Source organism: Stegodyphus dumicola, chromosome X1 (genome assembly GCF_044657685.1).
Source record: "Stegodyphus dumicola isolate Sdum_Otavi_A_Nest chromosome X1, ASM4465768v1".
NCBI classification, from domain to species: Eukaryota; Metazoa; Arthropoda; class Arachnida; order Araneae; family Eresidae; genus Stegodyphus; species Stegodyphus dumicola.
The window spans coordinates 47,594,021-47,607,775 of NC_140780.1; the positions used below are offsets into that span (position 1 = coordinate 47,594,021).

Sequence of the window (13,755 nt, forward strand, 5' to 3'; positions counted from 1 at the left end):
GTTTATCTGAGCTAACGGAGTCAGTTCCCTGTGTCGACTAGCTCCGCTGTGCCTGCAGTTCAGATTTTTCAACTTGCTGCTCTATGGGGAAAAACTGGTTTTGGGGATGGGTCGACTACGTTAGTTGTGTTCGTTAGCTCAGATAAACCCCAGTGGGAACGGGCCTTTATATACTAGACGGAGTATCGCCATTCAAAACCGGGTGAAAAAGCGGCACAGGAATGAGCTGCAGGAGTTTGGGCATGAAATGGAACTGAACCCAGACTTTGGCGTACTATCGCCATGGCTGGCGATTTTTTCCTCTCTTTTCTCTTAGTTCGAAATGCGAACTTGGAAAGATGTCATTTCGCAGAAGCTGCCGTTGAATTTGCAGAAGAGGTTAGATCGATAAACACCAGCCAAAATTATTAATTTCCCTAAAATTGGACACTTTATTTTAAAATTTAACTTTATTTTAAATTTTAATTTTTAAAATTTGAATAATTTTCATGCTGTAGAATATTTTGTAATATGTTCCTCGGCGTCTACAAAATTTAAAATAAAATAAAAAAAAACTGGAGAGAACAAACTAAATAATAAACTAATAACTAAATAATAAACTAAATAATAAATAATAAACTAATAACAAACTAAAACAAGTAAAATAAATAAATAAAAAAGAAGGTTTTTTAGTACTTAGGACAATAAAAAAAATTATATATATATATATATAACATAAGAAAAATGAGTGAAAACAGAAAATAGTACAAAAAGGAAATTTAATATTAATAGGAAAAGGAAATTTAATGTTAATACGGTGTATTACAGAGAACTACGGAGTAGGCGAATCAAGGTGAGAAAGATATTAAATTAATTGAACTAAAAATGAATGTCAATATAGTAGATATAAGTTAAAAGGAAGAGAGAGAGTGGTAAATAATTAAATTATGAAACTAAAAGGTGGTAAATTAAGACTTCCTTTTACTAGCAAAAAATATATATATATATATATATTATGCACATTGCACAATGTAGTCGCACTTATTTTAAATAATTTTAGAAGGTAAAATTTAAATAATGTTCATTATTTTTAAAAAGAAACTTAAAACTATTAAAGTTTTGAAATTTAACTGCTATATAATTTCTATTTTCTTAATACTTAACAAATTCTTAATATTGGAATAAATGCCAGAAACATGATATAAAAAAGAAATTACGTGATTGAAAGTAAACATATTTGTTATATTTGGATGCAAGAAAAGGGGATAAAATAAAGTCATTCATATCCCCCCCCAAAAAAACATAATTTTATGCAGTTCTTATACAGTGTTACATCAACATTACCAAGTATAAATACATACATTACTACTTCGCACATGTCCGCATAAGCAAACGCATACAAAGAATATATAAACAAACGCATTTAAAGCAGTCTGTTGGCGTATGAAAAATGTCGCCAAAGCAGAATACTAGACTAATTAAAATTATATTGTATTACTAAGATTTTAACATTTTTTTTCGGAACACAGTTATTAGAAACATACATATATATTAAGATACTTTTATTTAAATGTTATTTCAAGTATGCATATATTATATAAAATTAGAAAATCTATTTTTTGTTAGAAAACGGCAAGTAGAGTGGATAAAAAAACCTCTACATTTTATATAATCACGTTTTAAAACATTAGAAAAAGCTCAGTTGTGAAATGTTACTCCTCCACCTTTCACGTATCTGGAATTTCATCTATATGCGGAGCACGAAAGTACCATTTTTGAAGTCCGAAACAATGCGCGTACACGCAAAACATTTGATTCTCACAAATTCTCCATAGAACTGTAATGGGAAGGAAGATACGCGGGAAATCCGATCTGGGAAATGTTCCAAATGTCACGTGGTTCGCATTCCTGTTCCCCTTCAGGGTTGCCGTTTCTCTCTCTAGTACATTACAGCTCTATGGAACAGAGAGCTTACTAAAGCTATGTTCAATAATGTGGGAAGTAGACAGGATACACAAGAAGGGTATACAAAACCCTTTATTTTTCTCTATTTACAATAACTTCCGTACTTCGGAATACACAGACCTGCTACTTCGGGTCTAACGTAAAAATATAAAAATAGAACTAAACTCTAATTTAACTTTAAATAATAAACGTGGAAGATTGGCCTTATATTAACAGGAAGCCGTATGTAGTACAGAGAACTGTGAACACTACAATACGTTTAAAATTTATCAAGAGGATTAAAACCTCTGGCCTGGAAGGCAACCAGCAACTGCGTAAAACTTCTAAGGTAAGCGGTCTGCTTCGAATCACTGCTTCCTCTCTCTCGCTTGGCAAAATGCCACAACTTAAATACTTGGCGTTCGCCAGACAAACTTTGCATAAATACTTTAACGCTTATAATTCTGGCCGGAAGTAGAAAATAAGAAGTGATAGTAAAGATTTAAAATAAAATAAACGTTAGTAAAACTTAAGATCCTTACATACTTCCCGCCAGAGTTAATTAGTTTGAAACTGAGGTCTAAAACGACCTTGTTGAAAACTTTTAGCTCTAGAATCTAACGCGAGGCCAATCTTTTACAAACATTTTTCGCTAGAAACTAGAAATTTAAAAGAAAGAAATTTGTTTTTACAATAGCAGCTCCCAGAACACACAATTTTTTTTCATCTGTACTGCATCTAAACAGGAGCTTTTATTCAAATCTGGTTCCTTCCAGAGATCTGGAAGGAAAACTAGTTTAATGAAATGTTACAAAATGAAATGGCAAGTAACATGTATAATTATATTTCTCTTAACATTCTTATTTCATTCATGACTATTTTAATTATCTCTCCCCGTGCTCCCTGACATGTGTTGTAAAAGAACACCAAACACGAATGTGTTTCTGTCTACGTGTTCAACACTTCCTCCTACAATCAAAACACTAACGTGTTAAAATTCAACGTACCAAGACCTCGTAACACACCCTAATTTCAACTCTAAACCCTGAGGTACTATTCTGAAAGTGGCTAACTCTGAAGTGTAGCGTCAGAGAGCCTAACTACATCATTCAACCTTTAACACATATTCACCATGATTTAGTCTTTTTACAGTCACACGAATAAAAAAAAAAATTTTAACATTCACTTTAACCATATCACGGTATTTCTTAACATTTAAAATAACAGTTCACATTGTATATAAGAACATATTAACATGCCGTTAATTTTACACATTTGAAAACATACATTAGTAGTACATTGTTAACTTGTATTCTTTTCAAAGCAAGTGCCAATTCTTTCTACATTGAAATAATACATTTCAAAAAGTCTTTCAGACTAAAACTTCTTTCTTGCCAGAATGTTTTAAATAATATTTATACAATAACTTTTTACAATAATAAAGTCTTTACACAACGCTATTATACATCAACTTTAGTTTTACGCGCGAGTAATTGAAAAACATAATACCAAAATCGGTAACAACTCATTTCTCGCCCTTTTGGCGATAAAGGTAGACCTCGCATGAGGTAAAACTTCTTGAAATCTGCCACTTGCAGTAAGAATGAAAGATTAACTTAAGTTTGCAAAGTAACATAAAATTTTACTTATCTTTGTGATATTCGGACATTCTTTTCTGGGCCCAGTCCTTAAAGGTAGTGCAGATAGTTGTTTGATTTATCCTCCTTCTTGTACGGGCTCGCCCTTCAGTGCCTGCCTCTAGAAGCTTCCTTTTTTCACCAGTTCGGTCACCCTTGAATACCTTCTTTTTCGCTTCTGCCTGTGGTCTTGGTCGTTTGATAGCAGCTGGTCTTGGCGGAACCAGGAAACTTCTTTCGTGTTCCTGCTTGGACCTCGTTGCTGGCCGTTCAAATTTTCCTTGTAACTTTTCCTCCGCCGCTGATGGCCCTTCCGCAGTTCGGCGACATTTGCTGCGGAGAGTCCTGTCGGATGAAGAGATCTTCCGTTTTAGAGCCGGGTTGCGTAATGGCAGACCGCACATTGAGTTGAACAGTGTTAAACGAATGTCGCATACTGCGCATGCCCAGAAACAAATTTGGCGTAATTATTATGTTGGCGCGATTTGAAAAGAGGATAAATACGGTATGTGGTAGATGTACCGCCATCTGATTGTAAACAAATCCGGTGTTTAAGTCTTCGTAGAGTATATGTGCAATGTAAAGTAATTATTGTGTAAAATTAGATTTTTTTCCTGTACTGCTCCAACAACTGGAAAGTTGAACGATACGATCAAGTTTAAGAAGTAGCATTAAGAAAGATGTTTTAAGAAATAATTTGTTTCCTTACTGTTTTAATTTTTTCGAAAAGAAACATCATTTTCGAGAAACTTCAAGAAGAAAGTTATTAGTATGTACAGCGTAATTTTATTACAGCTAAAATTGATGCAAGGTACTTGAGTCTTTTATCTCCAAATGTGTTGAAATGTTTTGGTTGAAGTTAATATGATCTAAAATAATGTAATGAACTCGTAATGTAATGAATTGTGGTATAACTGTAAAGAATTGGTAAAAATAAAATATAATTAGTTCAAATTTACTTAACTCCTTATATTATCAAATATCCATTGAATAGAAAAAACCTGTTGAAATATTAAATGTAACATGTTCTATTTTTAAAAGGCAGATGATTGTACAGCATGTAGGAATTGATGATGATTTTTAATAATCCTAAAGTAATTTTGATGTATGTAATTTAAGTCAACAATAAAGTATATTTTGATGTATGTAATTTTCATCAATGGTTACATAACATTGCACTTTAATGTAAAGTATGCTTGGCTTGTTTTCATGTGTGCTATATATTATTGCAAATTAGTTCTTCATAAAATTGTATATTTCTGCGGTGAAAAAGTATGTATGCGATCATGCAAGTTGTAGGAAAACATGTACGTGTACTGCACATGTACCAGGAAGACAAGATAACAATTATGGCTGTCAATCATCATTTGCTGACTGTATCTGTCAAGCTGACTACACAGACTATAGTAGTCAAAGATAAATTGTAGAAAGTGTGTTTCAGAGTTCAATATATGAATTAAAGTTAGTAGGATAATTATTCTTAACTAAGTAGTAAAATTTAAATAAAATAAAAATAAAACCCCTTATTTAATTTTTTATAAATTCTCTTATTATTATGATGTGATTTCACAACCATTGACCCTCTCCTATTGTTAAATAATTCATTCAGCACTGAACAACATATTATTTTATTGGTATAAAAATAATATATTTTGTGTGTATGACCAAGTTATGATCTAAGATTTTTCAATACTTGAATCAACCTTTTAAAGATTTTTATAAAATGATTTTTTTTTTTTTTTTTTTTTTTAATTTCAGGCATTGGCACAGTGAATGGCAGCTGAAAAATTTTGACCCTTGTTTCTGGAAGTGAAATATTAGATGTAAGTAATGATGTCTGAGACCCTTATCACACGGCATTTGTTTCACATGAACAACTTGTTTCGGACAATTTTTCTGCCTGGTTTACTATTGAAAGAAAGACATGCGACTTTTTCCTTCCTTTCTAAAAAAATTGCAAATTGTTCGATTTCAATCAATCAGCTATCAGCTTGTTTGTAATGGGGAACCAGTTTCCCATGTTAACCCCAAAGTGATCTATGATAATTGGCTGTTGTGACAAAGCAGAAAAATTGTTCCAAACAGTTGTTCTTCCAAAACAAACCGACGTGTGATAGCATCCTTACTGTTAATAATACTGTGAAGTACTTAATTGTATGCTTTGCTAATGAATATGTACTAGGCAATGGTGGTTATTATGAAAGAGGTGAAATTTCAAATACAGTTGTTTCAGTTACAATTATTACAGATATTATTTAATTTTGTAATAATGCTAATTAAAAATATGAATTAAGAAAATGCAAAAATTAGTGTATAAGCATACTAAGTAGTTCAGAGTAAGACTCGTACTTAATTTATAGTAAGCACTCATTCACACATATGATGACTCGTACACTGATATAAATTTGGTATGCTTTTATACTGTTTACATGTCTTCTATATTCAGATTTGAATCATCATCTGCCAACAAATTCAGTTAATCAGGCATTGTTGACCTTATTAGTTTCTTGCAGATGTGTGAACTTTGGAAACATTTTTAGAATTAGTGTAGTTTTATTTTGCTTTTCATATCAAACAGTAATTTATGAAATAAAGAACAATTATGATCTAAAAGGTATCAAAACTTACAGAAAAAAACCTTAATATTTATTTGTTTACTTTATTAAACATTTCTTTCAACGCGCGCATGCGTAAAATATACATTACGCATAGTCGAAATTAGAAATTACGACCAGAAAACTATTTGATGTGTATTCGTGATATTTATAATGACGATGAATTTGGTTTAAATCATATCAAAGACGGAGTACATCGAGATGAAATACTACATTTAGTACGGAATTATAAGCCAAATAAAATAAAAACATCTGCCCTGAAGATAAGGATAGTGCTGACAGGTCAACTTCCAGTTCATCGCGCGCCGCGACGTTCCTCCCTCCCCCCCGCAGAGCAGCGTGAAATTGATAAAAAGATTTCGGAACGGTTAGAGAAACAAAGGATATGCCTTTATCCATTTTTTGCAGCAATTCCACTTTTTGTTTGATGGACATCAAAACATGCTTTCGCTTTGTAGATCCTTTGGCGGCTCCAGAATCGGAAATTCTTTTTGACATAATCGAAAGTTCAAGCTTACTTTTATAAAATTGCTCTAACAGTCTTCACAAAATAATAAGCCGGGTCCAATTTGAAGATTAAGGAACAACGCAATCTGCAACATTAACTGAAATAGATAATTAGATAATTTTAGCTTAGCTTATACCGTCTGTTATACATTAAACGCGCATGCATAAACGTATTATGCGCGCGAGTAAACGCATATGCGCATTTGTAAAGGTATGCGTTTATGCATGCGCAGAAAGTTTGTAGCTTTGAGGTCCGGATTATTGATCATTCCGGATTATGGACGTCCAAATTAAAGACTTTTGAGTGTAAATTTCATACGTGTATATGTAATATTTTGGCAGGCACAGGAATGACCAAAGCTTGACAATATAACTACATCATAGGCCGGGCATTGTTATGGCTGAATAGAAGGTTGCAAAATGACGACAAAGAAGGATTTAGCTTTTTAGATCCCACATCTTTATTCAATTCTCTCAGCAGATCATTTTGCCTTTAGATGAAATTCTCAAAATTATATATTCAATATTGATTTAAACTAAGTAAGATTAAATTTAGACTTTACATCATATCTGCTTTAACAAAAGAAAAACAAGATGGGAGGAGCAGCTGCAAGGTCTTGTAGCAGCGGTAGAAGAAAGCAGTCTGACGAAAAATGGCACGTATTCAGTATGTGTACTAGCGGTTATATAAAATGCCAGAATGTTCTCGAAAGTACTGGTCTAGGATAAGATCCTGAAACTGCAGTAAGTTAATTATAGGTTGCATGCTCGCACTGAGCAAAGCCACTGTATTTTCTATATTTTACATGTATGTAATACATATTCTTTGTGTCTTGGTGAATACATTCTACCTCGCTGGCAGGTAACAGAAATTGACGAAAAGATTGATGAACATTTAATAATTTTAATGAGATTATCTAGGAAAGTAAAATAGTTTAAAACATATTAAATGTGGTTTTCCAGAATGTTTCCTACCATAGTTTTTAATCTCAGACTAAATGATACACATTGTCTGGAAGTTCATATTCTTGTGTCATAAAGTATGCTTTATTGTAATTAGTCTTAGATTGTAAAGTTAAATTTATGAAAATATGATGAGTTAAAAATATATTGCAGATATTAAACTAGATTTTAATTATATGCAATTTTGAAATTTTAGAGATCTTGCTTCATGTAATTATTTTTAATGTTTTTATTAAATTCTTAATTAATGCTATTATGCATGCATTAGAAAGTGAAATGAAATAATACTTAGGGATATCATTTGGCTGCATTCTGTTGTTTCTCAGTTAAACTATTCTGCATTCAAAAAATTACTCAAGGATTCTCACGAATACCAGCTCAAACAGTTCCGAAGTATTTCTCCAAAATATACGTAATTACTTAAGAATTGTATCTTTTTGATAATATTTTTTTAGCCTTTACAAGTTACTGCCAAAATTATTTTGTAAATCAGAAATCTTCAAGGGGATTAGTGTGTCTCGCATAGTTACCCTGGTGCTACACTATAACACTGAAATTGATAGATGCATAATTGAATGTTTAATCAAAAATGTCTAATTCCTCTGTTATGATATTTCAAGAATTGATACTACTGAAACAAGAAATATTGGTACATTAACATTTTCTTAATATTCATTGTGTATTTGTTATGATGCATGTATTAATGTCATTACAAGTTAGCATTTGGTAATGTTTGTTTCAACAATTTAGGGTTTGATGAAGTGCCACAGAGATTATCGCTTAAAGAATGCGTGCAGGCCAACCACCAACACAAGATATTAAAAGAGCAATGAAAATGAAGATTTAACTATAAGGAAAAATCTGACTAATATTATTACTCATAACACTTAATTGTTTCATATTATTGTAAATTTATGTGAGTTTTCTTGTATTCTGTTTATTTTGCAGCTTATGTTATTGTAAATTCATGTATGTTTTCATTCTTGCTCTGTCATGCATTTCATACAATAATTGTTTGTTGTGCATATTAATTATATGTGTATATATTACATCATTGAATCACTGTATTTTAATTTTAATAAATCTTTTTACCATTCAGTAGTACTTTTTCATAAAACCCTGAACATTCTAAACATTGCATATTACTAATCCTCGATTCTAAATAATACTTGAGTTTACTTAATTCATGTATTAATAACGAATTTGAAAAATAAAACAATAGTGACATATTTTGAGGTAAAACAAATACTGCTCAATTGGACATTTTAAAACGTTTTTCCTTTTAATAGAGGAAAATTTTTTAAGGATTTAATTAGTATATGAATATATTGTGTGTAATGAATAAGTAAGGCAGTGAATAAATTTTGAACAATAATTTCATATGAGGAAATATGATCTGCCTGGTTTAAAAAATTAATCTTTAAATGCTATTTATGAGATTATATGGCTGAAATCTGTAGCCCAAAAGCAGTTAAAGGAACCCATTCCCAAAAAAGAAGACATTTTAAATAGTTTCTTCCAAAACTTGAAATATTTAAACATTACACGACCCTAAATTTCTAGTGAATTTAAAATACTCATTTCGTTCACTTCAGCTACTGGCCATATTATTAAAATGTTCCTAATGATTTTGCAAGGTGAAGACCACAAATATTCTGCCCTCATAACTAATGATGATATAATAAGCATGAAGTACACTTCAGTGTAAAGAATATGGAACTATATATTTTGCTCTTTGTTTATTAATTAGCTCACTTTAAAAAAATTCATATCATATAGTAAGTAGTATTCATAATTTTTCTCATTCTCTTAATATTTCATTGAAATATTTAAATGTTAATTTAATTAGCAACACCTAATAGAGTCACATGCATATATTATTATACAGAATGGGATTCTGACCATAACACTTGGGCAAAGTGATATACATGTTAATTTTTCAACAAGTTTCTGCATTATGCTTTTTACTCTCTACACAGTGTTTAATTTTTAATTATTATTTTTTATTATTTGTAGGACCTAAGGCTCTACAAATAATAAAAAATAGTAATACCAGAAAGTGTGACTTTCTTATATTATCCAACAGGAGACCTATGTTTACATCCTGTATTTTGAATTTACAGTTTTCTTTTGCAGATTACAGATACTATATATTCAAAAGAAATTAACATGCTGCTGGATATATGCATGTGTTTTTCATATTTACAACTGTCGCATGTGATGTTATGTAATCCGGTAAAAAATGAAAGAATTAAGTTTATTGAGACCAAAACAAATGCATACTTCGATATAAAGGCTGCATAAAAATGAAAATGGCTAAATTAAAATAGTAAATTGAGGTTGTAGAGTTCTCATTTATTTTTATTAACCAGCTATTTTATGATAATTAGCTTTTCTTTCTTCCTTTCCATTTTCCTGCCAGAATGCTAATTTTGAGTGTTTTCGAATGAGGTAGAAAGCAGTAGTATTGAAAGGAAGAGGTTTTAGATGGGAGAATCTATTTGAATATCATACTACAATATTAGGTCTGAGATAATTTGTGCAGTTTCTTTCTGTGTAGCCTTCAGACTAACTAAAATTTACTTAGTTGAATTCATTTCGTTACTTTTGATTTACGCCATAAATGCTGGCTGATTTTGTATGAACACGCTGTGCACTCTGTTAATTTGTCAGAGTCTATAAAAGGTTTTTTTTTTATACATATTCCAAACCTCTGTTGTAATTTCCAAAACATAACGAGAAGTCGCTTAAGTTTTTCAGAGTTCTCACACAGTATACATTACCAAAGTGGGTGAAACTCGTATAAGGTGTAAGAAAGACTAAACGGAGATTTATTAAATCAAGAAAAGTAATCGGTGAAAAAAGCATTTAATCTTAATAATGAAAATTCGAATTTTACACCAAATATTCAAACTTTTGTAAATGCTTTATATTTAATTAACGAGAGTTAAAAATAAAAATTACCTTTATATTCATAACATAGTTTACATTCTGTTAATTTCCCATAAATAAACATAACGAATACATTGACAAAATCATTGTACTAAGCTATTTAGGTAAAATAAAATCTACTATTTTCATTGTACTTCCAATTTAGGTTGTTTTCATGAAATTCTTTTATCAAACATTAACTTATACTTGATAATCAATCAAGTTCGAAAATAAGTTAACTGTAATTACATTTGTTTTATGATCAAATATTTTAATTTGGCATTTGAGCATTTCTTTTTCTGTTTGACATCTGCTCTGTTAAGGTTATAACCAGTTAAATTGTTACTGTGTCTCTGAAAAATCAACAGCATTTTTAAACTCCATTTTAAAAATATTTCTGTGTGTAGTATTTTATCAGTAGAATTTTTTCTAAATAAATTTTCTTCATAGCTGAGCGGTCACCCCTCACTACTTCGCTACTCATAGCATTCAGAGTTCGATCCTCAGCAGAACCTTAAACCGCAAAGGACTTGTATATATCGCATCACGTGACCTGCAAAAAATTTTAATTTCACCTCCAGTGACCATATGGATAATATTACTCTCCTCACCACTTCGCTACGTTCACCACACTTGATATACTCATTTTCTCTTATGCAACAATTTCACTTTCATCCGTACAATTGTGGTAACCTCTACTACGTTCGTCCTGCTTATTAAACTCCAAGACGCTTATTACTTCCACCGTCAATAGATGGTGACACGCTCGCCTTCCTCCTGTTCTTGATGTTAACATGCTCCTTTTTTAAGGAAAATTTATGCGTACCAAGACTGCCCCAGTAGGGGAAATAATGTAGGAGTAAAGACCCTCGGGTTGAAGACTCGTCAAGACCGAAATTCATGGCAATTCTAAATAAATACAGAAGTTGTTATGAAAACATTTGAAAGTACATGTCTTGAAAGAGAAACAGTATTCGTAATGTCTAGTCAATTATGATATATTAACAGCTATCATAACTTTGCATGTATGTTGTATGCATTATATATATATGCATAAAGATCCAATTTTGGCAATAAGTAGAGCTGTTACAAAATAATAACGAAGTCTAATGGAACGTACTCGTCACACATACTGGGGGGGGGGAATCAAATTTATGTACGTATTTGCCAGTCTTAAAGAATTTTTTGGGGGAATTACAAATGTACCAATTTCTTATTAATATAAAATCATTTGTTAATATTAAAGAAAAATTTATTTCTTAACTTACGAAGCCAGCTAAATCATAGACCGAAATATGTGTTTCTGCAAATATTCAGAACTTCCGGAACTACGAATACATTCACAGTTACAAAATATGTAAAACATTGTGAAATATATTTCTTTTAAATGCTTGGAATATTCGGAAAAATATCTAAATTCAAAGAAATGGTAAAATACGTTAACCTTGCAGATTCTTTGTTATTTATTTGATTATATCACCATTAATAACAATGTTCAACCCCCAGAATAAAAAATATATTGTTTATGTACTGAAGACTTGGTTTGTTTCCCTTGACAAGTCAATTAATCTATCATCAATGACAATAGCTACCTTTTAAATACTTTTAATTTTGGTACTTAAAATGTTTACATTTCAAAATAATATTTCTATGCAGCTTTTAAATAATTTTTAATGCAACAGAAATCTAAATAACATATTTTCCACTGCAGTGGAATTCTAAATAACTTCAAATGCTGACTCAAATTCATTCCAATAATTCATCGCTTTAAATTTCTGTTCCTTGCAGATGATACAGGAAAAACCTTTTCTAATAATATATTTCTAATTCTACCAGGATATATTGACAAATAACCCGATGAAAAAATTGATACGGGCATAGATGGAGGAGATGTAAATAATTATTACGAAATAATGTGAAGCAGTGTTTGCATTCAAAATGTAATATGTTATACTTATGAAATTCTGCACTTTACTTTGGAACTGTACGAATTTTCGCTCAAAAGACTGAAATTTAGGATATATTAGTTGAAAATTTATTCATTACACTCTTAAGGAATAAAAACAACTCAGAATTTGCCATACGTTCCATTCGTACATACGTAAAGAAACACGGACATACGTAAAAAATACAGCAAGTGTTTGCAAGTAACATTGAAGAAATTTTACAATTCAAAAATGCTGTTTATTTAATTCTTTTAAATAAGAAATAAAAGCGCGAATATACGTTAACAAACTAAGCGGGAAAATCCAGTTTACATTACTGAGAATTATAACATGTAAACAAATTACATCTAAATAACGAATTATTGAGCACAATATATGGTAGCAATTATTAAATGCACTGTTACACAAATTAAAATGAAACATATATTAGAAAAATAAGCAAGTGCAATCGGTATGAACGTTAAAATAACTAATAAACAACGTTCCACAACATTGCAGTTGTACACATCATTCGCCCACACTCGACAGCCATGGAGATCACGAATAAGCTAGCGTAGGGTTGCTTTTAGTCGCCAATATTTCTTCCCGCCCCAAAGGTACACCATCAAGCATGCGCAGTAAGCAAAATTCGCTTAATACTGTTCAACTCAATGTGCGGTTTGCCATTACGCAGGCGGGTTATAGTTGCCGTCATTTCTCCTGGTTCTCTTTGCATACGTCGTCCTTCTCCCTTCTTCATTCTGGGGGTGATCGTGAGGTCTCTTTTCTGGACGGTGGAACGGCTTCTTTTTCTTGCTACCTTCAATTTTTCCGCGGGGAAACTTTCTTTTCACTTGCTCCTGCCTCTTAATGGCTTGCCCTTCTACTTGTCGTTTTTCCACCTCTGGAGCTTGTGCCTGCGGTGTCTGCCGTGTCGGATCCTGCAAAAGATCTGAAAATATTTGCATTTTATTACGATCATAGTAGGGTTTGATTTGATCAATGTTTGCGGAGCAGGTTTCACCATTTCTGGCTTTTAACACTACTACAGCGTGAGTTATTTTTTCTATAACATATGGTCCTTCAAATCGTGGAAAAAATTTGGCAGTTTTATCTTCTGGTGCTGAAGAAAGTGAATGCTTAATTTTTAAAACTTCATCCCCTACTTTATAAGTTACTCCCCGTCGTTTCAAGTCATAATAGAGTTTTTGTTTTCTCTGTGCTACTTCAGTATTCTTCTTTGCTTCCTTAATT

General features: G+C 31.5%; 1 long non-coding RNA gene across 1 annotated transcript; it reads left to right on the top strand.

The window, feature by feature from the left end:
* The first annotated feature begins 3,877 nt into the window (after positions 1-3,877).
* LOC146993138 (uncharacterized) lies at positions 3,878-9,154 on the top strand. Its single transcript, XR_015038334.1, has 3 exons — positions 3,878-4,371; positions 5,319-5,383; positions 8,396-9,154. It is a non-coding gene; the product is annotated as an uncharacterized LOC146993138 (long non-coding RNA).
* Positions 9,155-13,755: the final 4,601 nt, after the last annotated feature.